The sequence below is a fragment of the Palaemon carinicauda genome, unplaced genomic scaffold (genome assembly GCF_036898095.1).
Source record: "Palaemon carinicauda isolate YSFRI2023 unplaced genomic scaffold, ASM3689809v2 scaffold218, whole genome shotgun sequence".
Classification (NCBI taxonomy): Eukaryota; Metazoa; Arthropoda; class Malacostraca; order Decapoda; family Palaemonidae; genus Palaemon; species Palaemon carinicauda.
Genome location: NW_027169788.1, coordinates 12,205 through 34,824, shown reverse-complemented (window position 1 = coordinate 34,824; position 22,620 = coordinate 12,205). Strand labels below are relative to the sequence as shown.

The 22,620-nt window shown below is 40.0% G+C and overlaps 1 long non-coding RNA gene across 1 annotated transcript in view; it reads right to left on the bottom strand.

Moving 5' to 3' along the window:
• LOC137636049 (uncharacterized) overlaps positions 1-21,610 on the bottom strand; it is a 41,322-nt gene extending 19,712 nt beyond the window's left edge. The window contains exons 1-3 of the long non-coding RNA XR_011042903.1: positions 21,516-21,610; positions 17,717-17,941; positions 7,451-7,690 (exon numbers count right to left, since the gene is read on the bottom strand). This is a non-coding gene — a long non-coding RNA (uncharacterized lncRNA). The remainder of the gene's footprint in view (positions 1-7,450; positions 7,691-17,716; positions 17,942-21,515) is intronic.
• Between the last annotated feature and the right edge of the window lie 1,010 nt (positions 21,611-22,620).

Below are 22,620 nucleotides of genomic sequence, written 5' to 3'. Positions count from 1 at the left end.
TCTTGCCTATGCCACTGCAAGCCTAAAAGTTTAACTTTACTGTCAGTTTTGTTTTCAAGACCAGCATCAATATCCTCCTGAAGTGAACCATCATTAGTAACAATTTGTTGTAATTCCATCTTATAGGGCTCAAAAATAGATGGCAATAACTGATAAGCCCATTTCAAAGTTGATGAATCACTACAAGTGAAAGCACCATTATCCATATAAAATAATTGATAAATCAACCTTTTCAAACATACAACCTCCTCAGAATTCCCTTCAGTATCCAGGACCAAAATCTTGTATAAACTCAACATCAAAATTGTTGGTGAACATCGTAATCCAAAACTCAATCGCACATTCTTATACCCCACAAGAGAAAAATCTCCTTTCTTTACATTACGATACCAAAGAAATAGTAATTTATTCTGATCAGAGGGATTCAGCTCTATTTGGTTAAAAGCTTTCCGGATGTCAAAGCATAGAAGCTTAGACCCAAATCTCAGGTGTAAAAGAGCTGAAGCAATCTTTTGGTTTAAACAAGGTCCAGAATGTATACTCTGATTATGACTAACAGTAGCTGGCTTAGACAAATCTTTTTCACAAATATTCGAGAGAAAAACTACTCTACACTTAGTGGTCTCCCTGTTTAGTTTAAACACACCCATGTGCGGTAAGAAACTATGCTCAGGATGTTCTTCCATATACTGATCCAAATTTGGAATCCTCTGTATTATACCAAGTTGTTCTTGTTCTTTAATGGCATCATCCATCAAATGTAAATGAAGCTCATTCTTTCTTAACTTTTTTAAGTTAGATTTTAGCACAGCTTTAGCAAGATTGTAATTCCTACCAAGAAGATGAGATACTTTACTGTTCCATAAAAGAGGCATGGATATCCTGCCCTTTTCAGTACGAACAGAATGATTCAAAGCAAATCTAACAAGTTGATCATTGACCTCTGAAGAGCAGTTTTCGAATTCTAATTGGTCATAGTTTAATACCTTCTTCTCATCATATTTCATGAGAACTTCGTTTGCAGTTTTATTCAATTCAGTCTCCGAAATACTTCCATCATCTTTGAACACTGCAAAATTTGATTCAACATCAAGAGTTACCTCCTCTTCCATAAAGTTTGAATCATCACACAAGATGCTTGAACCAAAGCCTAGATAGACAACAGAAGACTCTACAGACAAATAAGTAGAAATGTCCGAATTATTACCATTGTATGAGGCATAATTTAAATCAGGTAAGTATTTCAAATTAGAAATAGTGTTCTGCAGATTACCCAATAGCATAACCCCTAGAGCACATTGACTATAGACAGAGGGAATCGGCTGACCAAAATTTACCATTGAGCTCAAAAGACAATACATAGAATTTGTACCTAATATGAAATCAATGTTATTGATCTCCTCCTGATGGTTTAACAGTTGATTGTCTGCCAAGACATAGCCTTTCTCAATAAACGCAGTTGTAATCCTAGAAAGCTGTGGAAGTTTCAAATTTATATCAATAGATGGTACACAGAGTGCTTCAATCTTGAACCTTTCCTTACCTATCTCTACCTCTACTTCCACAAGCTTAGTTACATACTGCTTACTCGAGTTAAAACCGTTAACAGTCAAATGTACCTTTTCTTTTAACACCTTGAGATTACTAGTATTGGCTACAGCTTCCGTAATAAAATTAGTCTGGCAACCACTGTCTACAAGACACCTAATCTCGACCCGGTTACTTAGGTAACAAGTAAAAGTAGGCAAAATTGACTCTGTACTGGTAGTCCGTAAAGCACCCACTGATAGAATCATGCCACTAGAAACCTCCTCTTTGGGAGCAGATTTACAGTTTTTCCCTTTTTTGGACACTTTTTGACTCTGAGAGGTAACAGGGGTTGCTTCGATTTTATTGGTGGCACCCAGTAAACTCCTTTCTTCATTTCCATTTATACACAGATAGGTAAAATGCCATTTTCCACAATGAAAACATTTCTTTCGCAAAACAAAATTACAAGATTCGGTGGAATGATTGGCTTTAGCGCACTTTAAACATCCTCCAATTTCCTTCAATTTATCAACTTTGGCCTTTGGACTATCATAATACTTACACTTATAGATAGGATGAGAAGAGTCTCTTTCCTTGTCTAAAGCACATAAAGTACACTTAACTGAAGGCCCGTTAGTCTTGCTAAAATTGACATTAGTAGCCAAATTTGTTGTTGAAGATTTGATATTAAAACCTTTAGAATGTTTCTTTGAATGGAAATTCTGGGTAGCTAATGAATATCGTTCTGCTGCCTCAAAAAATTTATCCTTCATTTCATCCAATGAAGGTCTGGTCTTATTTGTTATGATAGTCAACTGATTTTTGAAAGTATCATTCAAACCTTGCCAAAAGAAATAATTCAAAAAGTCATTAGTTTCAATTTTTTGCAACTTAACAGATTCAATACAGTTTTTCATGTGACTAATATAGGAAAATGGATCTGTGCTGTACGTTAATCTCATCTCTGCTATTTGTTTAATAGTATTGAATTTCTGCAGCGAACCAGAAGCCAAAGCTGCTAACAAAAGTTCCTTGGCATCATTATAAGTCTGTTTATCCACTTCAAGTGAACTCAACAAAACGGAAGCACGCCCCGAAACTTGTTGCTTTAACAACAACAACTTATCCCTATCCTTAAGCTGAAAGGAGCCTGTGGTATCCTCAAATTCTGTTAAGAATTTGTTTATATTTTCCCCTTCAGTGCTACTGAAAGTAGGAAGGGGAGCAGTAGGACTCTTAAGCAAACTCCTTGCAGCATCTAAGGTACTAGAAGTGAAAGAGACAGTATCTTCAAGGAAGGCTAACATTTCATTGAGTTTATCAATATAAGATTCACAATTCGCCAATTCCACTGTAAGTTTATCACTACTTTCTTCCTCTTGCCATATCAAGGCTTGAATTTTGCTATCATGGTCCCTCAAGTCATCAAGATACGATTTAAACTTAGCTTTGAGGACATGTTTCTCATAGGTGGTTTTAGTTTGGAGTGAAATCTTATTGTTATAATACTTTGTCACTTGTCCTCGGATATATTTCCGACTATTGATTAAAAGAGACAAATTAGACATGATTACAAACTTTTATTTTTTCTGTAACAAAACCTCAAACAATCTTTCATCAATTTAAACCTCTGGTTATCTAAACAGAAAATCTTTACACTTTAAACCTAGTACAAACTTATTGAAATAGCGTCTAAGTAATTTATAGTGTTCTGTAAGAGGGGCATCAAACCTATTCCTGTTTACATGAAACCTCAGCTCTACTTGCGAGGCAATAAGGCAAGTATTTGGTAGTTTTTCACGAACTAAGATATAAAATGCTCTGCAATTTTCTTTGACTAAGGATAAGTCTATGTCAGCTTTTAAGTCATTACCTCCCAGATATACAATTAAATAGTCAGGATTATAAGATACCAAAGGATCTAAAAGACTAGTATTGTTAAGAAAGATGGAAAATGTGGCACCTCTCCAACCAAAAAATGACACTTCAAATTTCACATTATCAATTTTTATTTCTGATCCCTCAAATCTCCTTTCGAGATCAGAAACATATGAATGTCCAAAGACTGCCAATTTCATAACAACCACAGATCAGTCAATGTCATCCAAAAAAATGTTGACGACAAAAATGAACAGTACAAAATAGAATAAGAAAATTTCAAATACAGAACAAGCCCAAAAACCACTCCTACTCTCATCCAAACCAAGCAACCAAACCGAACTCCTTATTTGCAATCCTGTCACGGTCGCCATCTTGAAAAAAGTTATCTATACAGGAAATTTTAGTAATAAAACTCAAACAAAATAAAACTCTTAAATTTGATTAAAGGTTTCAGAATAGTTTTTTTTTTAAATTTAGGTTAAATATTTCTAAATTTCTTGAAAGGATGTTCGGTTTGGGTAACTATAAAAATCGTTTGAGAGTATCCTTAGGAGGACCGACCTTGTGTCAAAGGGTAACGACAAGGGGGTGAAAGTTTCGGTCCTTCCCAATTTCCCGCAACTTCAAGAGAGCCCTGAAGAAAAACAAACAAACATTCTATTACCCCCTAATAATAATAAACTTAAATAGTAACGACAAGGGGGTAACAACTGCAAAAACCTAAATTAGCATAAACACATCTCGAAAAATAAAATAAAGAATTAGAGTTAAAGGATCCTTCAAAAACTTATATTTATATATATGAACATTACTTCCATGAAGCTGATCCTAGAAATTAGATTTTCGAGATGTTAAAATAAACGAATAGTATCCGAAGATAAAACAAATTTCTTACAAATTATTAAGTAGTTTTTTATGCTTCAATAGGTATATATTTAGTTTAATAAGATATGTTAATATGAATCACTAAATATAACGATTAAATTCAGGACTATTAAGCAAGTTTGCAAATAAGTGTGCCATCATTTCCATTGGTGAAATGATAAGAAGGCTAGGATCACTTTAGAAATAGACACCCATCATTTCGTTGTGACGTACCTTAAAGCCTTATCGGCACCTCGGAAGTTCGGCAATAAATGAAGTATATCCTGTGTCTAAGATGGTAAGAGACATGTCTTCGTTGCTGGCAAGACTTGAGCAGGAGCGGTGATTTGGGCACAGTTCGTTGTAATTAGCCGTCCATTATTAATATAACCGTCGAGCTTGAAAGAAAAGCAACCGGCTCTACGTTGATTCCACCAACCAAACCAACTAACTGACTGGTACGATTTTTCCAAACGGACTCCACTACGACTGTCTCAGCTGCTCAGCGTTTCCTTTCCTCGGAAAACAAAAGAAACAAACAGTAGTAGCTGCCCGTTAACAGTTGTTATACCTTCGAGACTTAAAAGGTGTTTACCGTCACAACGAAAATATAATTACATATTCCCTTTATAAGCTCGAAGTAAACATAGAAAAACTCAATTAAATTTACTAAATTATACTAATGATTACATTATTCAAATTAACAATAATTAAACCAAATATTAAACCTTTAAGAACGCATTATATAAGAACAATGATAAATAGAAGAAAAACATAAGTGATGTAATAATTTTACATCATTTTCAACACCTCTTACCTTACTTCTTACCTCTACCAGCCCTCCTGAACTGCCAGATCAGGCACGGTAGGGTGGAGCACTGTCAACACTTTCCATAAGAGGAAGAAGCAGCTGGAGGTCCTGATCCTATTTTGGTGGCAGACAGAGCTTCTTCAAAGACAATACTGAAGGTGTGGCAGATACCAAAAGTCTTGCTGCAGCCGTCTTCGAAGGGCCTGGGCCCATGACAACAACTGCAGAGTGGATGAGGGAGCCATGGGGAGCCTTCCACCATGGTTGCCTATACAGTACATCCCTCCAAAGAATAGGGACTTCTTCTTGGCCTCCCCATAAAGATTTCATTAATAATTCCATGAGTAATTCTTACACCATAACCACTCCCTGAATTCATAGCTTTGTCAGCCTCATCTGCTTTACTGTCTAAATATTCTCTCCAGTCATTCCTGGCTTTTCTTTTGACCTCACTATCAATACTGGAATACTTAGCATGCTATACCTTGTAATTTTCATTACTTCCTCAAAAATGTTCAACAATTAATTTGTCTTTGTCTCTTTTTTATAATATCACAAGTATCATTTGATATCCATGGCTTTCTCCTTGTAACTACGACTCCCGAGACTTCACTACCAACTGACTGATATATGTTTTTAACATCACACCATTCTTCATTAATTGTCAGCTCTTCGTCTTTCAAAGGCTCTAAGACTGCAAATTGATTCCTACATTCAACTGTAAATGTTTCTGTGTGCTCCTCTTCTAGAAGCTTAGTTGTATCAAATCTAGGTATTCTATCTACCTTTCTGTTGGGTGCTTTCAGTTTTAATTTATAAGTGGCAATGACGTGTTGGTGATCACTACCAATATCTGCACCTCTATAGCTTCCTACATTTCTCAGAGTCCTCCTTTTCTCTTTATTAATGGCTATGTGATCTATTTGATTTTTGTAATTGACACATGGCTGGTGAAGTCCACGTATCTTTGTGGATGTCCTTGTGCTGCAAAGGAATACCTCCAATGACAAGATCTACATGCTATTATTATTATTACTAGCTACGATACAACCTTAGTTGGAAAAGCAGGATGCTATAAGTCCAAGGGCTCCAACAGGAAAAATAGCCCAGAATCTTTTAAGAGGAGTAAAAAACGAAGTGCTAATAACAGGTGTGAACAACTTTATCATGTGCTGCTTAGAGCTGGCTATGTTCTTGGTACGTACCATCCTTGCGTACTTGGAGAGAGATCACCAAAGACTAACTGCTACTTTGCTCAGATGTCTTATTCTTTGGGGGAAGTAGCAGTATTCGGTTGAGGGTACAGTTCTTCCTTAGGTATGAGACCGGATATAACAGAGGTATGCACTGCTTCCTTCTCTCTACTGGGAACGATATGAAAGATCGTCCAGGAAGAGGAAAGAACACTTTCTGTACCACACACTCTCTCCCGTAGGGATGGAAACGTCAGGAGTCACAAATACGCGACTCCTATAGACCAGGCATCCTGGATGTTCTCAGATAAGTCTTCCTTGGTAGGATCTAGAGGAAGAGTATCCTATGTGAATGGTGATCTGTCACACACGTAGGGTTCTTTCTCTTGGGGACCAGCACGTGGGATCTAGCAGATGATACACTCTGAAACATACTGTAGGGATCCTGTGCAATGTAATCAAGTGAACTCTGGGAGTATCTGTCCATACTAGAAGGCGAAGGTACGTTCTCAGAAGGAAGCTTGTGGATGCACACACAGGAGTCCTCTGCATTGAGTTGTAGACTTCTTGGTCTCCAGTGAAGGGAGTCGAGGGAACTCCTACGGCAGCACAGCTTTTTCTCCCACAGTAGAAGTCTTGTGTACTGCACTTGCACATCAATGTCTAAGGCTTGCCAACCTTCTTAGGAATATGTAGTCACTGCCATCACTCGGCCACACAAGTGAGGGAATAAATAGCAAAGAGGAATGCTGTCTAACAGAAACAAGAATGTGGATATTGGCAGGTTTGAACAGACACCTGTCACACAGTTATCAGGAAACCACTACAAATCCCTCATTCCTTCCAAACATTCCTCTCCCACGATGATCTGCCAACACAATTATCTAAGAAGCTCACCTGTACTCTAAAGCAGCTGAAAACAAAGTGAGGGCTCAGTGGCCGGTCAGATGTGAGGGTCTTCCCCACTACCTAGCAATAACTACCTCCACCTCAGTGAAGTTCAAACAGCTGTGACATCCACCTTCCCTGAAAGTATACTTCTGTTGGAGTACGAGGTTTGTATTTGTGTAGGAACAAACAAACACTCTTCATGCATAACATGAGATGGAAACATGAGCTCTAGAAAGTGTAAGGTTTGAATACAGTCACAAGAAGACCTGGTGATACTCACACACTGACGCTGGCCAGAGTAAGGACAGGACACGGCATGACTTGAGAAGCATCTTTTAAGTACTCAGACTTTATAAGGTTCATGATGGCAAGATGTCTAGACTTGGGATGGTCCTCCACGTGACATGTCGAGGTTCAGGTAGGGCAGACTGGGCTGCTAGGTGATCCGAGGTCATTGGCAGCTGCCTCTGTGGTCTGTCATGGCTGGATTTGTCTGTGTTCTCAATAAACATTTTAGTGTCTGTGGCGAATAAAAATACCAATAATTAAAATGTAACAGTAAAAAGGATATACTGGTTCAATGGGATTTATGAATTTGGACCAGATGGCCCAACACAGGGCCCAGGGAGGCTATTCAGCACCTGCAGCATGAAGGGAACGTTATGAGGATGGACAGCAAGAAAGAAGAGAGGAGGGGGGAACACGTAGGTAGGGTAGAAGGAAGAAAAGTGCCCTTTGAGTAATGCATACAGCAGACATATTGTTATATACAGGATACTGTAGTGAGCTGAAAAACTTTGTTTATTAAAGAGAAAATACAACAGAAAATACAGCACCATAATATAGAAATAATGAAAAGCAAAACATTGTTTCTTAAATAGATAATACAACAGAAAATATTACAAATTCTAAAAGTAATTTGTATTTCTCCTGACTACACAAACCTAAGTCCTTTGATAAGAGTCTGCTTTCAGCTCAGCTGGAACTTGGGCTGTTAAAATTCATAACGAGGTACTTACTGGAGGATGGCCAGGAAGCCCCCACCCCTCCAAGTATTATTATTATTACTTGCTAAGCTACAACCCTAGTTGGAAAAGCAGGATGCTGTAAGCCCCAGGGCTCCAACAGGGAAAATAACTTGCTTTTCCAACTTAGATAGTGACAATAATGATAATGATAAGAATAATAATAATTCAATTAAGATATCAAGTAACTTTTATGGTAAATATGATTTAATTGAAGTAGTTTTGGACCAAAGGAAATAAACTAAGAAGCTTTCTATTCTAGCAATTCCATTATTCAAAATGAGCAAAAATTCACAGAAAACAAGTCTGTACAGCAAGCTTCTTGAGAGACTCTAATACCCAGATGGAAAAAACAAGAGGAAGAAATAAGAAACAAAAATAAATATACCAAACAAATTAACTTCTGCTACAATGTAAATTCAGGGACTGTATAGGATAAATAAAATATGGTCCATCTTGAAGTATTATCAAGACTTTTCTTCTTCAAGCTGTGAGCCTCAAAATCAAAAGTAATGCCACAGAGATCATTATATAACTTTAAAGGAAATCAAGTATTTTTGGTACCTATACACCAAAAAGTCTGAAGGCATCAAGGAGATATGCCGATTTAATTAGATCCTACCACGGAAGAATGGCAGGCATAGTAGAGTGTCACGACAGATGGTGTAGGCATGTGGTGAGGAGGGATGGAGAAGGGCTTGGAAGGAACCTCTCAAAGGGGAGAAGATCGAGAGGGAGGCAGGGAATTAGATGACGAGATAAGGTGAAGGAGGATGTGGAGAGAAGAGGTTTGGTGGAAGAAGATGCATTTGAAAGAAGGCACTGGAAAGGGCGCATCAGGCAACCGACCACTTATGATAAGAGGAAGACAGATAATCACATAATTTAATTAGTACCATTATTGACAAGGTTTGCTTGATTTACATAAAGTGAGTATAGGGCCTTGCCTGCAGTTGGGTGTTAAAGAAGAAGAAAGTGATCTCAACAGACGTCTGGACTCTTCCAAGCAAACACACTATTTCACAACAAGAAAATCATAACCTCAAGCAAGTTTGCCTTAAAAGATAAAGATTCAACGTAGCTTCTGACATGCATTCAAACGGTCAAAGTTCCAATAATGGTGGAATAAAGCATTTGAAGCAACATCTGCTGACTTCTTAAGCATAATGAACCTGGATAGGGTCTATTAATTGTCCTAGTTCAACTCAAGTTCAGTTTTCTGCATAACTTATAAAGAAGCTACTCATTGAACATTCAGATGTCATCCAGAAATATCTACTGCAAACATGAGATGGGATACGGATCTAATGTGTAACTCCTGTCAAATGGATCTAAATACAAAAGATATCTGAATTATCCGTCCTCTTTTATAATCCAGAGGAGAAACTCCAAACATGGCCTTAACATCTTGAAGGAGTTAAAAGACTGCGCTCAAACTCTGCTCAGCTGTTATCATTGATTACAACAAAATCAGTGTGAATCATATTCTCCTTTCCATCGCTGTTTTAGTATCAAGAATATCACCTTTTAATCGCTTTCAAAATCCTAATCAATTGTTGTCAATTATGAAAACATTTGGCTGAATTCATGTGCCATAAGGTACCTCTACACTAATGACCCAAAACAATAAAGGAGTAAAGACGTAACTCCTTTGGCAGAGGAAATAATCCCAAACGATACTCAAAAAATGGGGAAGTTTTGACATGGGACAAAAAGGGACAAGGAACGGTTGATCAGGAGAGGTTTAGCCATGGAAATTGCCTCTTCTTGACCTGTAAGAAGGTCAAAGGGGATACAAGAAAAATGTTATTTTCATTAGTAAAATAAATTTTTGAATATACTTACCCGATAATCATGTAGCTGTCAACTCTGTTGTCCGACAGAATTCTATGGAGGGATACGCCAGCTATCACAATACTAGAAGGGGGTGTTCTTACCAGCGCCACCTGTGGCCAGGTACTCAAGTACTTCTTGTTGACACCTCCTCAATTATTCCTCGGTCCCACTGGTTCTCTATGGGGAGGAAGGGAGGGTCAATTAAATCATGATTATCGGGTAAGTATATTCAAAAATTTATTTTACTAATGAAAATAACATTTTCCAATATTAAACTTACCCGATAATCATGTAGCTGATTCACACCCAGGGGGGTGGGTGAAAACCAGTGTACAAGATTAAAGGATAGCTAAGTATCCCATATTTCATATAACAGTTATCTCAAATAACAATGAAATAATAAGTACCTGGTAAGGAAGTCGAATTGAACCGTTACTCTGTCTCTTTTTTAAGTTCGTCTTCCTTACTGAGCGCAGCGTTCCTCTTGGAGGCTGAATCAACCCAAAGGTGCTAAAGTATACAGGGCTGCAACCCATACTAAAGGACCTCATCACAACCTTTAACCTCGGCGCTTCTCAAGAAAGAATTGACCACCCGCCAAATCAACAAGGATGTGGAAGGCTTCTTAGCCGACCGAACAACCCATAAAAAGTATTCAAGAGAAAGGTTAAAAAGTTATGGAATTATGGGAATGTAGTGGCTGAGCCCTCGCCTACTACTGCATTCGTTGCTACGAATGGACCCAGGGTGTAGCAGTACTCGTAAAGAGACTGGACATCTTTGAGATAGAATGATGCGAACACTGACTTGCTTCTCCAATAGGTTGCATCCATAACACTCTGCAGAGAACGGTTCTGTTTGAAGGCCACTGAAGTAGCCACAGCTCTCACTTCATGTGTCCTTACCTTCAGCAAAGCAAGGTCTTCTTCCTTCAGATGAGAATTTGCTTCTCTAATCAGAAGCCTGATGTAGTAAGAAACTGAGTTCTTAGACATTGGTAGAGAAGGCTTCTTGATAGCACACCATAAGGCTTCTGATTGTCCTCGTAATGGTTTTGACCTTCTTAAATAGTACTTAAGAGCTCTAACAGGGCAAAGTACTCTCTCTAGTTCGTTCCCCACCATGTTGGACAGGCTTGGGATCTCGAACGACTTAGGGCAAGGACGGGAAGGAAGCTCGTTTTAGCCAAAAAAACCGAGCCGCAAGGAACATGTAGCCGTTTCAGATGTGAAACCTATGTTCCTGCTGAAGGCGTGGATCTCACTTACTCTTTTACCTGTTGCTAAGCACACGAGGAAAAGAGTTTCTAATGTGAGGTCCTTAAAAGAGGCTGATTGGAACGGTTCAAATCCTGATGACATTAGGAACCTTAGGACCACGTCTAGATTCCAGCCTGGAGTGGACAACCGACGTTCCTTTGAGGTCTCAAAAGACCTAAGGAGGTCCTGTAGATCTTTGTTGGAGGAAAGATCCAAGCCTCTGTGGCGGAAAACCGCTGCCAACATACTTCTGTAACCCTTGATCGTAGGAGCTGATAGGGATTTTACGTTCCTTAGATGTAACAGGAAGTCAGCAATCTGGGTTACAGTGGTACTGGTTGAGGAAAACTGCATTGGCCTTGCACCAGCTTCGGAAGACTTCCCATTAAGACTGATAGACTCTGAGAGTGGATGTCGTCCTTGCTCTGGCAATCGTTCTGGCTGCCTCCTTCGAAAAGCCTCTAGTTCTTGAGAGACTTTCGATAGTCTGAAGGCAGTCAGACGAAGAGCGTGGAGGTTTGGGTGTACCTTCTTTACGTGAGGTTGACGCAGAAGGTCCACTCTAGGAGGAAGAGTCCTGGGAACGTCGACCAGCCATTGCAGTACCTCGGTGAACCCTTCTCTCGCGGGTCAGAGGGGAGCAACCAACGTCAACCGTGTCCCTTTGTGAGAGGCGAACTTCTGAAGTACCCTGTTGACAATCTTGAACGGCGGGAATGCATACAGGTTGAGATGGGACCAATCCAGCAGAAAGGCATCCACGCGAACTGCTGCTGGGTCTGGAATCGGAGAACAATACAAGAGGAGCTTCTTGGTCATCGAGGTAGCGAATAGAACTATGGTTGGCAGACCCCACAGGGCCCAAAGTCTGCTGCAAACATTCTTGTGAAGGGTCCACTCTGTGGGGAAGACCTGACCCTTACGGCTGAGGCGATCTGCCATGACATTCATATCGCCCTGAATGAGCCTCGTTACCAGCGTGAGCTTTCGATCTTTGACCAAATGAGGAGGTCCCTTGCGATCTTGAACAACTTCCTCGAATGAGTCCCTCTCTGCTTGGAGATGTAAGCCAAGGCTGTGGTGTAGTCGGAGTTCACCTCCACCACCTTGTTAAGCTGGAGGGACTTGAAGTTTATCAAGGCCAGATGAACTGCCAACAACTCCTTGCAATAGATGTGAAGTGTCCTTTGCTCCTGATTCCATGTTCCCGAGCATTCCTGTCCGTCCAGTGTCGCACCCCAGCCCGTGTCCGATGCGTCCGAGAAGAGACGGTGGTCGGGGGTCTGAACAGCCAAAGGTAGACCTTCCTTGAGAAGAATGCTGTTCTTCCACCACGTTAGAGTAGACCTCATCTCTTCGGAAACAGGAACTGAGCCCGTCTCTAGCGTCATGTCCTTTATCCAGTGAGCAGCTAGATGATACTGAAGGGGGCGGAGGTGGAGTCTCCCTAACTCGATGAACAGGGCCAGCGATGAAAGTGTCCCTGTTAGACTCATCCCCTGCCTGACTAAGCATCGGTTCCTTCTCAGCATGCTCTGGATGCATTCTAGGGCTTGGAAGATCCTTGGGGCCGACGGACAAGTCCGAAAAGCTCGACTCTGAAGATCCATACCCAAGGAAACAATGGTCTGGGATGGAACGAGCTGAGACTCCTCAAAATTGACCAGGAGGCCCAGTTCCTTGGTCAGATCCATAGTCCATTTGAAAATCTCCAGACAGCGACGACTTGTGGGAGCTCTTAAAAGCCAGTCGTCTGACGGAGCCGGACACAAGATCATGATACTGCTGCACAGTCTGTAAACTGACAATCATGGGCAAGCGAGGAAGTACAGTGACAACCCGAATCTGTCTAGACTATCTGGGTCGTACAGACAACTCCTTAACGGGTTGCTGAGGTTGCCGCACTGCGTCACAACAAGTCCCTTCTGTTGGTTGTTGAACGTCTTCCCCGTGACACATTGACTCCGTAAACAAAAATCCTCTAACAAGGACTAAGCTTGGACTGCATGTCATGCAACACAGCTCAAGGTCTATGGGAGCAGGTGTGGTAACAGACGGGATTAGCGGCTGAAGTGGAACCATTACCTTCCCTGTAAGCATGTTATGCTTAAATAAAAGTCCATAAGAGGTTATGCAGCTAAAGGCTCCCTCCAAATGACAGAGTCCTCAAGGGAATATCAGAAGGAGGGAGAAAAGAACTTTCTCATCTACAGGGACCTTATCCTAGAAAAGCTAAGTTCTCTGAGTGAGGGTTCACTGGTGCAAAAGCAGCAGACTAGAAGGCAACGTTATGAAACTGCTTGACAGTCTAGTGAGTTGGCAACAACCCAAGATATGTTGAGAAGCATGCGGTAAGGTATGCAGAGCATGATGAATGCAGAGTATGCTGTATGCAGAGCATGCTGTAAGTAGAGCATGTTGTATGCAGAGCATGCTGAATGCAGAGCATGCTGTATGCAGAGCATGTTGTATGCAGAGCATGCTGAATGCAGAGCATGCTGAATGCTGAGCATGTAGTAAGCAGAGCCTGCTGTAAGCAGAGCCTGCTGTAAGGAAAGCAGAGCGTGTGCATGGCGTTTAACATTTCTCAGAAATTCCATGACCAGTGCTAGAGTGCTTTATGCATGCTTGCATGGGGTTTAAAAATCAACATAATGTTTACCTTATATTCATAACTCATGATTCATATTTTTGCCATGGTTTGAAAATGGAGGTAAGGTATGCTGAACAGCAGAGTCAGAACGAGCTGGAACAACAACAGTGGAAGGTGCAGAAAGTTCCTGTTCCTGTGGTATGAGTGGAGCGTGAAGAGACCGAGGTTGCGCAGAACAAGGTAAAGTTCCCGCAAGCAGAGGTGTCTGAGGCGCAGGATCAGGGTGCACGGGTTGAGCTCGGTGCAGCAGCTGAGGAGACTGACTCACAGGTGGAAGAGGTTGTACCTCCACCGAGAGTTGCACCACCGGTGGAGCAGCCAGGGGAGGAGGAGGAAGAGTGGGGTAATCCTCCTGATCCCAAACCGAAGGTTGCCTTAAAGAAGGCTGAGGCTGAACAACACTGGGAACAGCGAACACAGAAAGAGGTTCAACATCGTACGCCTGGCAGATGGTGCTGCGACTGGGTGCAGCGAGTGCAGGCGGGTTGAGCACAGGCTGAACGGGTGCAGGGGAGGTGCAACACTCTCAGCCCGACACTCACACAACAGGTCCGAAAGCTGTGCTTGCATGGACTGTAGTAGAGTCCACAACATCGTACGCCTGGCAGATGGTGCTGCGACTGGGTGCAGCGAGTGCAGGCGGGTTGAGCACAGGCTGAAAGGGTGCAGGTGGAGGTGCAACACTCTCAGCCCGACACTCACGCAACAGGTCCGAAAGCTGTGCTTGCATGGACTGTAGTAGAGTCCACAACATCGTACGCCTGGCAGATGGTGTTGCGACTGGGTGCAGCGAGTGCAGGCGGGTGCAGCACAGGCTGAACGGGTGCAGCCGGTTGGTGCACCACCGGTGCAGGCGGGTGCAGCACAGGCTGAACGGGTGCAGGCGGTTGGTGCACCACCGGTGCAGGAGGAGGAGGAGGTGCAACACTCTCAGCACGACACTCACGCATCAGGTGCATCCGGGTTGTTGAACTTTACTTCGTACGTCTGGCATAGGTCTGGACTTTACGTTTAAGAGGTCTTGAGACCTGAGACCAGCGTAACTCTGCCTTTATTTTCTCCTCTAAATCTCTTCTGCAGACGAGCAAAATAAGGGCTCAATCGTCTGCGGGTGGGAGTGACGGTCTCGGTAAGACACGCCCACAACCACCGAGGATACTTCTGTGCGCCGATCAAGGCCTGCCGAACCCTTATGCCCTTCGACATTGCTTCTCCCCTGGGCTTGGGAGCTTGCAAGAGGTCCCGGACTGGGAGGACGACTGGCGCGCACAAAAGTACCCTCACGCATAACACTGACATACTTTGCGCTAATCACTTATCACTTTGATTTCTGTTTGCACTTATTTCACTGAACTCGAAACTTTAAGTGGTTTGTACCTGAAACACGCAATTCTATCCTTCTCAAAAGTTAGTAATTGCGAAAACAGAATTACAATGTAACAGAAAAATCTAATGAAAGAAAATTCAGTGGCTGGAAAGAGACTAAACACTAGATCACTCTAGAAACGTTTACCTTCTTCCCCTAAAGAGACTAGGGATAAGAGCAAAACGATAACGACGTTACTCGTACGCCTGGCAGGCTTGAGGGAAACGTTTATCCTCTTTCTCCCTCCGTCTCTATCTCTCTCTCTCTCTCTCTCTTGACTTAGAACCTGAGAGAAGAGCCCAATCATATATATCGTTAAAACATATTATTGTTAAAGGAAAAAACTGAAATATTTCCCAAAAAGAAAAGTTCCTTTATTAGGATCAAAACCATTAAGTTAAGAAAGAATGAACAAAACGCTAGACACGGTTACTCTTACTGCAATGTGAAACCGTGAACATTCTTTCTCTATCGTAACGATAGAGTGCAAGTTGAAACGTTCTGAACGTCAACAACTGCCGAGACAAACAAAACGTTAGTTCAACTTTGAAAAAGTACGAGACTATCAAAGAAATTCTTTCAAATACCTTAAAATAGCATAATATGTTAACACGTAAAACCGAAATGACGGGCTCACGATAATTAACTTCGGTACCAAGAAAAGACCGCCTACTATTAGGAAGGTCGAATATAAACAAATATAAAAATTAATTTTAATAAGTTTATAATAAAAGGAAGTTAATCGAAGAGGCCTATAAGAGGCGGAGAGATATAAAATAAATCTATAACTTTTGTTAAGCAAAATTAAGAAAGAGAGTCTATACTCTCTTAGACACCAACACTTCCGTCTAAGGGAAGGGTCGGCCATTGAAAGGTGAACGAGAGTTCATACTCTCTTCGTCACCAAAATTAATCAAATTAATTCCAAAAGCTAACTAAGCTAAAATAGAAGTTTCCAGTAAAGCGATAGCCGAAATCAAAGAGAAATACTTCACCAAAGTCGTGAAAATACTCCAAGAACATAAGCGTATCCCAGAACGTCTTGTCAGAAGCACGACAGAGGAATAATTGAGGAGGTGTCAACAAGAAGTACTTGAGTACCTGGCCACAGGTGGCGCTGGTAAGAACACCCCCTTCTAGTATTGTGATAGCTGGCGTATCCCTCCATAGAATTCTGTCGGACAACAGAGTTGACAGCTACATGATTATCGGGTAAGTTTAATATTGGAAACCTAACAATGATATGAGTTTGGGAGAATCAAAGAGAGAGGAGGGAACTCGTTTCACATGTAATCCACATTCAAAAAAATAATCTTGACTGGTCTAGTGTTATGGAAAATAAATAAAAGATGGATCTTAAAATATTTCCCTTCAAATTACAACCACCAGGAAAACTGATAATGTGTAAGTGACGAGTGATCGTCCTAATGATGCACTCTCTATAAGATTACAATGAGACACTTTTGATACAGAGTCTGAGCACAGCACAGGAACTTTGTCTGGTTTACTTATTTTGGAATCTTGAAGGGAATTCGAAAGTTATGTTGTGGTTTTCTATGAGGGACAAAATGATTGCTTTAAAGTTTTTGAAGTATAGAAAATAACTTTGATATAATCTTCTAGTTCACAAATTTCTGGATCACCATCACTTAAGCCTCGTTTACAAGCATTCATCAGGAAATAACCTGTTTACTAATGGTATGAAGTTTTACCAGACACAAAAAGAGAAAGAAGGATAGCAAGAGCCATGGCTAAAACAAAGGACACTGCCACTCACAAAAACATCCTTGCATATACGGTACCGGTAGTCATGAAAAAAAGGGGCGAACATACAGAAGTTGCATCCATAAGAACTACGCGTGTCCCAAGAAGTCCCCTTCTTGAAATAGATACTCCATCATACAGCACTTTACTATTAGACCATTAAGATAATTGGTCTGTAGAGTTAGACATAATGCTTTCTCTCATCCCTCCCTTCAATTCTAAGCAATTTCAACTCGGGTCTTCTGATCTACTGAAGCTTTCCGTTGGTCGCCCCCAACACTTTCCAGCTTAATCCTTCTTTACTTCTTTCGTCATATGTCCATTTCAAACTCTGAACATCCACGAAATAAAAAAGAATGGCCACGTGTGGGGAGGAAAAGTCAGATCTCGAAGAACTATGGTAAAGCACAAATAGAAATAATACATACGTCATTGAAATCTCATTGACCGAGACGATTTGAAAATCGTTTAAGTCAATGAAATGGTTCAAATGGAATAAAGTGGCTTAGAACCAATATAACGGCTCAGAACGCAGGGCAGAAAAGGGGCATTAGATTGCAGAGAATGGAGAGAACTCATTCACTTCAATCCCATAGACTTTATAAACCAGACATCTGAAAAAACTCTGATAAGAATTAAATACCTTTTCCATGTACCACAAGACTTGTGAAGGGGTAAATGTACTTTAAATGCTGCTGCAACTTTTCATTGGAGCTTCTCTTCAAATAGACCTTTCCAAGATGCACCTCGTACACTTCTTCCCCCTCACTGATGCAGCCACCTCCCATCTGACCCGTGGCGACGAAAGGCATCATGCTAGGAGCTTCGCGTTTGGCGTCGTACATCTTCAATGTCATGGCAAAAGGTCCTGAAATTGTCAAAAGGAATTTCAGCACGTAATACAGTACAGCAATTCAGTAACATACAATCTATAAAATATAGTAACGTATCAAAACACATACAAAACTAAAGAACTGTATTAGCATAATGCATATCAATATCTTCAGAGATAGCATTTTTAAGAAATTTTTTTTTTTTCAAGTACAAACTTTTCATTTGTCAATACCTCAGCCTATTCTTATGTCCAATTCAATTTCAGACATTCCCTCTTTCAGTACACCACATTCTCCTGTCCTCTTGGTGAGGGTAGAAGAGACTCTTTAGCTATGGTAAGCAGCTCTTCTAGGAGAAGAACACTCCAAAATCATACCATTGTTCTCTAGTCTTGGGTAGTACCATAGCCTCTGTACCATAGCCTTCCACAGTCTTGGATTGGAGTTTTCTTGCTTGAGGGTACACTCAGGCATACTGTTCTATCTTATTTCTCTTCCTCTTTTTTTTCAGTTTTTATGGTTTAGATATGAAAGATATAATTCAATGTTGTTACTGTTCATGAAATACTTAATTCTACTTGTTCATTAATTCTCTTGTAGTTTGTTAATTTCCTTTCCTCACTGAGCTATTTTTCCTTGTAGGAGCACTTGGGCTCATAGCATCTTGCTTTTCCAACCAGGTTTATAGCTTAGCTTGTAATAATAATAACAACAACAGTTGTTGCACGTATTTTCTTTGCACTTCAACCAGATCATTCATGAAGATCATATTAGACTGTGCTCGCTCTCTCTCTCTCTCTCTCTCTCTCTCTCTCTCTCTCTCTCTCTCTCTATCCGGAAAACACAGCATGAACTGTCACATTAAGCGCGTCTCTCTCTCTCTCTCTCTCTCTCTCTCTCTCCGGAAAACACAGCATGAACTGTCACATTAAGCGCGTCTCTCTCTCTCTCTCTCTCTCTCTCTCTCTCTCTCTCTCTCCGGAAAACACAGCATGAACTGTCACATTAAGCGCGCTAACAATGTCAAATGGGTTTTCTTTCGCAATACATGGCTACAACTGGTACAGCAAATAGGGAGGGGAGGGGAGGGGAGGGGAGGGGAAGGGGCAGGGGGAAGCCCCACCCCTCTGACAGGTAGAGCAACCTCCCCTTTGACCTTCGGCCTGGGTGCTTGTGGGGGGGGGGGGGGGGGGGGGGGGTTTGAGGCAGCTCATGAAACTTCAAGGTCTCCGATTTGTAAAGTTAAGAAAGAATACAAATTACTTTAAAATTTGTGATTTGTTCCTACATGTAACACAAACCATCAATCTTTTTTATCAATATCATTACTAGCTAAGCTACAACCCTAGTTGGAAAAGCTGGATACTATAAGCCCTAGGAAAAATAGCCCAGCGAGGAAAAGAAAGAAAGAAATGGATAGAATCATGTGTCTGAGTGTACCCTCGAATAAGAGAACTCTAACCCAAGACAGTGGAAGACCATGGTACAGAGGCTATGGCCCTACCCAAGACTAGAGAACAATGGTTTGATTTTGGAGTGTCCTTCTCCTAGCGGAGCTGCTTTATCATTGCTAGTCTCTCTTCTACCTTTACCAAGAGCAAAGTAGCCACTGAACAATTACTGTACAGTGCAGTAGTTAACACCTTGAGTAAAGGAAAAATTTTCAGTTATCTTTGTGTTGTTTGGTGTGTGAAGGAGAATGTGTAAGGAATAGGACAGACTATTTGATGAGTGTAAGGACTGTTTTAAGTGCTACAAACCATTCTTTAGTCTAGAGAATGAGATGGAAATCCATATTTTCTGTGCATTCGGAATGTATGGCAGACAAGGGCTCCAGTATTTTGAACGTTTTACATGACAATAACCAGCGAAAACTAAGAAGTTTTAAACATATCATCATCAATGACATAAAACATACGAAGAACTACGGTCTCTTTCAGGAAGTGGGAAACTGTTTCTCCCGATAAAGTCTTCTTTTCGGACTCGTCAGGGGGTTGGACAATCAGAGAAGTCTGACTCAAGGGCGAGATATTAGCCGGATACTCAAGATCACACCTTCAAGGATTTAAGTCCAAAGGTGCGCCACAGCGTCATCACTGAGAACAAACGCCTTGTCCAAGAGTTAAAGAGAGAAAATCTTAAAGAGCAAGTCTGAAGAGAAGCCAATGCCCAATAGCACGTTTGTGTTCTTCAGCGGCAGGGAATCAAAGTGACTGTGTTGTTTGCGGGCAGAAAGGGGGGCTTTCCCACCACTAGCGAGTATCTACCGGCTACTGCCAACAATTCATTGTAAAAGTTTTTAACTGTTAAGTTCCAGCTATGCTTTAATCAATCTCTAATAAAGAACGAAGGTTTGTAAATGTGTAGGAACATCTATGCATTTCAAACGGTCGTCCTTATAAAAAAAAACATTCAAAACGCCATGTACGTACCAGCCTAATTGTATAATTAAATCCCTTTTTTAAACTTTGTAGTCCCTGACAGTGATCATCATAAAAAACCAGTCACCGTTGTCACAACTGCTTAACAATGATGAAAGACGGTCTAAACACTGGAGCTTTAGTTTGCCTGGACTTCCGGATGCATAGAAAACGTGACTTTAAATCCTATTTTCTATGGAGTCGTTTGTAGCAGTGTTCATCGTATTGAAAATAAACTCCTTACTTGATTGAGATAAGGATTTATTGGTTAGTTGCACTGACATAACCATTTCCTCATTGCTCCTATGTTCTGGCAAGCAGAACATGTGGGATGGAATTTGGGCATTAATTTTCAATTATAAAAACTTAAGATTTGATTACTTCGATTATTATAACTTGGCAATTCATAGTTATGGGTTGAAATTTACTAAAAGTCGTTTTGGGAAAAAAATTTTTAATATAAATATAAAATAAAACCTAAATGTTCTATAACTTAGTGAATTAAACACTTTTCTTTATTAAATTATATATCTAAATTAACAGTGGATGCCGACAGTAGGCCATGGGATTCAAAATGCTGTATTTAGAGACATCTATTATATTATGCAAGTTCCGGAGCCTTTGTATATGAGAGGCCAGTTCCTCACACGTTCATTAAAGATGGACGTCAACTAACCTAAACTTTCCCCCCTAACCTAACTCACAAACCATGTCTCCTTACCTACTTACCTAATGGGGGGGGGAGGTGGACTGACGCCCCCTATGCCCCCCACCCCCCTTACACTGCCATACTCTAAGGTAAACATAATAATACATACAGGTGGCCGCTTTCATACATACACCCCCAAGTTCCAATGTCCTAATTGATATTGTACTAAACTATAATAAAACTAACGGGACAAACTACGCAATTTAAATTACAATTGTGAAAATTGAATTTTGGAGTATATTGTGAATTCACAACCTAAATTCAATTATTTACACCTTCACATTGCATGAAATAATCAAGCACAAGTCATAACTAAGCAAAGGTGATGTTGAGGACCAATGGACACCACAAATCCAATCTTGCTTGGGGTCACCTTAGGGGCTTCAGCCGGTCCTGTCATAAAATGAACTTGTACATTAGAAAACGTAATTATGTAACTATAAACATCAATAAAGGGATTCATTTGTAATATAAACTTACTTTTGTAGATAATAAAGGAGGAAATAACGAAGAATTGACGAAAATCGAAGAATTAATTTGCCGGCGATTTGAGCAGGCCGCCATGTTTGTTTACATACATCATCAGCTGATTGAACTTTGAAGAAAATTAAAAGTTGTCGTACAATGTCAAAACTAATATACGAAACTCGGTATAGAATTGCTTTTTAATTATAATAATCCTTTTATAAAATGTAAAATATGCATATTCTATTAATTTCTCATCAATGAAATATGATATTTTGTTATTTAGGATTTTGAAACTATTTATCTTACGTCTGACAACAAATTCTTGTTATCGTACAAATGTCAAAACTAATAAACGAAACTTGGTATAGAAATACTTTTCAATGATAATAATTCTAATATAAAATGTAAAATATACACATTCTATTAATTTTGCATCAATAAAATTTTATATTGTGTTATTTGGAATTTTGAAACTATTAGTTATCGTACGTTTGACAATGAACTTTTGACATTTCGATTCTCTTAAAGAAAACGTTTTATGGTAAACTTCGGTAGATTTTATTGGACCTTTGTCAATATTTATATTTCATTTTAATTAAACTAAACTTTTCATGATACTTTATCGAATATAATACCATGAATTAATGACTCTGTGCATTTCTAGGCCTATGTTTAGCTAAATAAACCCATAGATTTCATGATTGTAAAATTGTGTAATGTATTTAAGTGATTAATGGTGTAAAAAAACGAGGCTTAAAAGGCAAATAAAAGTAAACTTATACTGTATGGCTAATAAAAATTTTCAATCATAGTTATATCCAATTATTCCATATAAGATCAGGAATCAAACTCCTATAGATATATTTCGAAAATATCCTTTATTTTAAATGTGCTTGAATACGTAATTCTTGAACAGCTAATTAGCCACTTAGAAGAAATAGAAGCATTATCGAACAGCTAGTTAGCACATAATTAATTCTACGGAGACAGCAATTTTCTCTGTTGTAAAAGATCTGCTAGATATGATAGATGAGAACAAAAGTAGTATTTTGATATTACTCGATTTTAGTGTTACTTTTGATATAATTGTGCATGAATTGCTGCTTAATTATTCAAG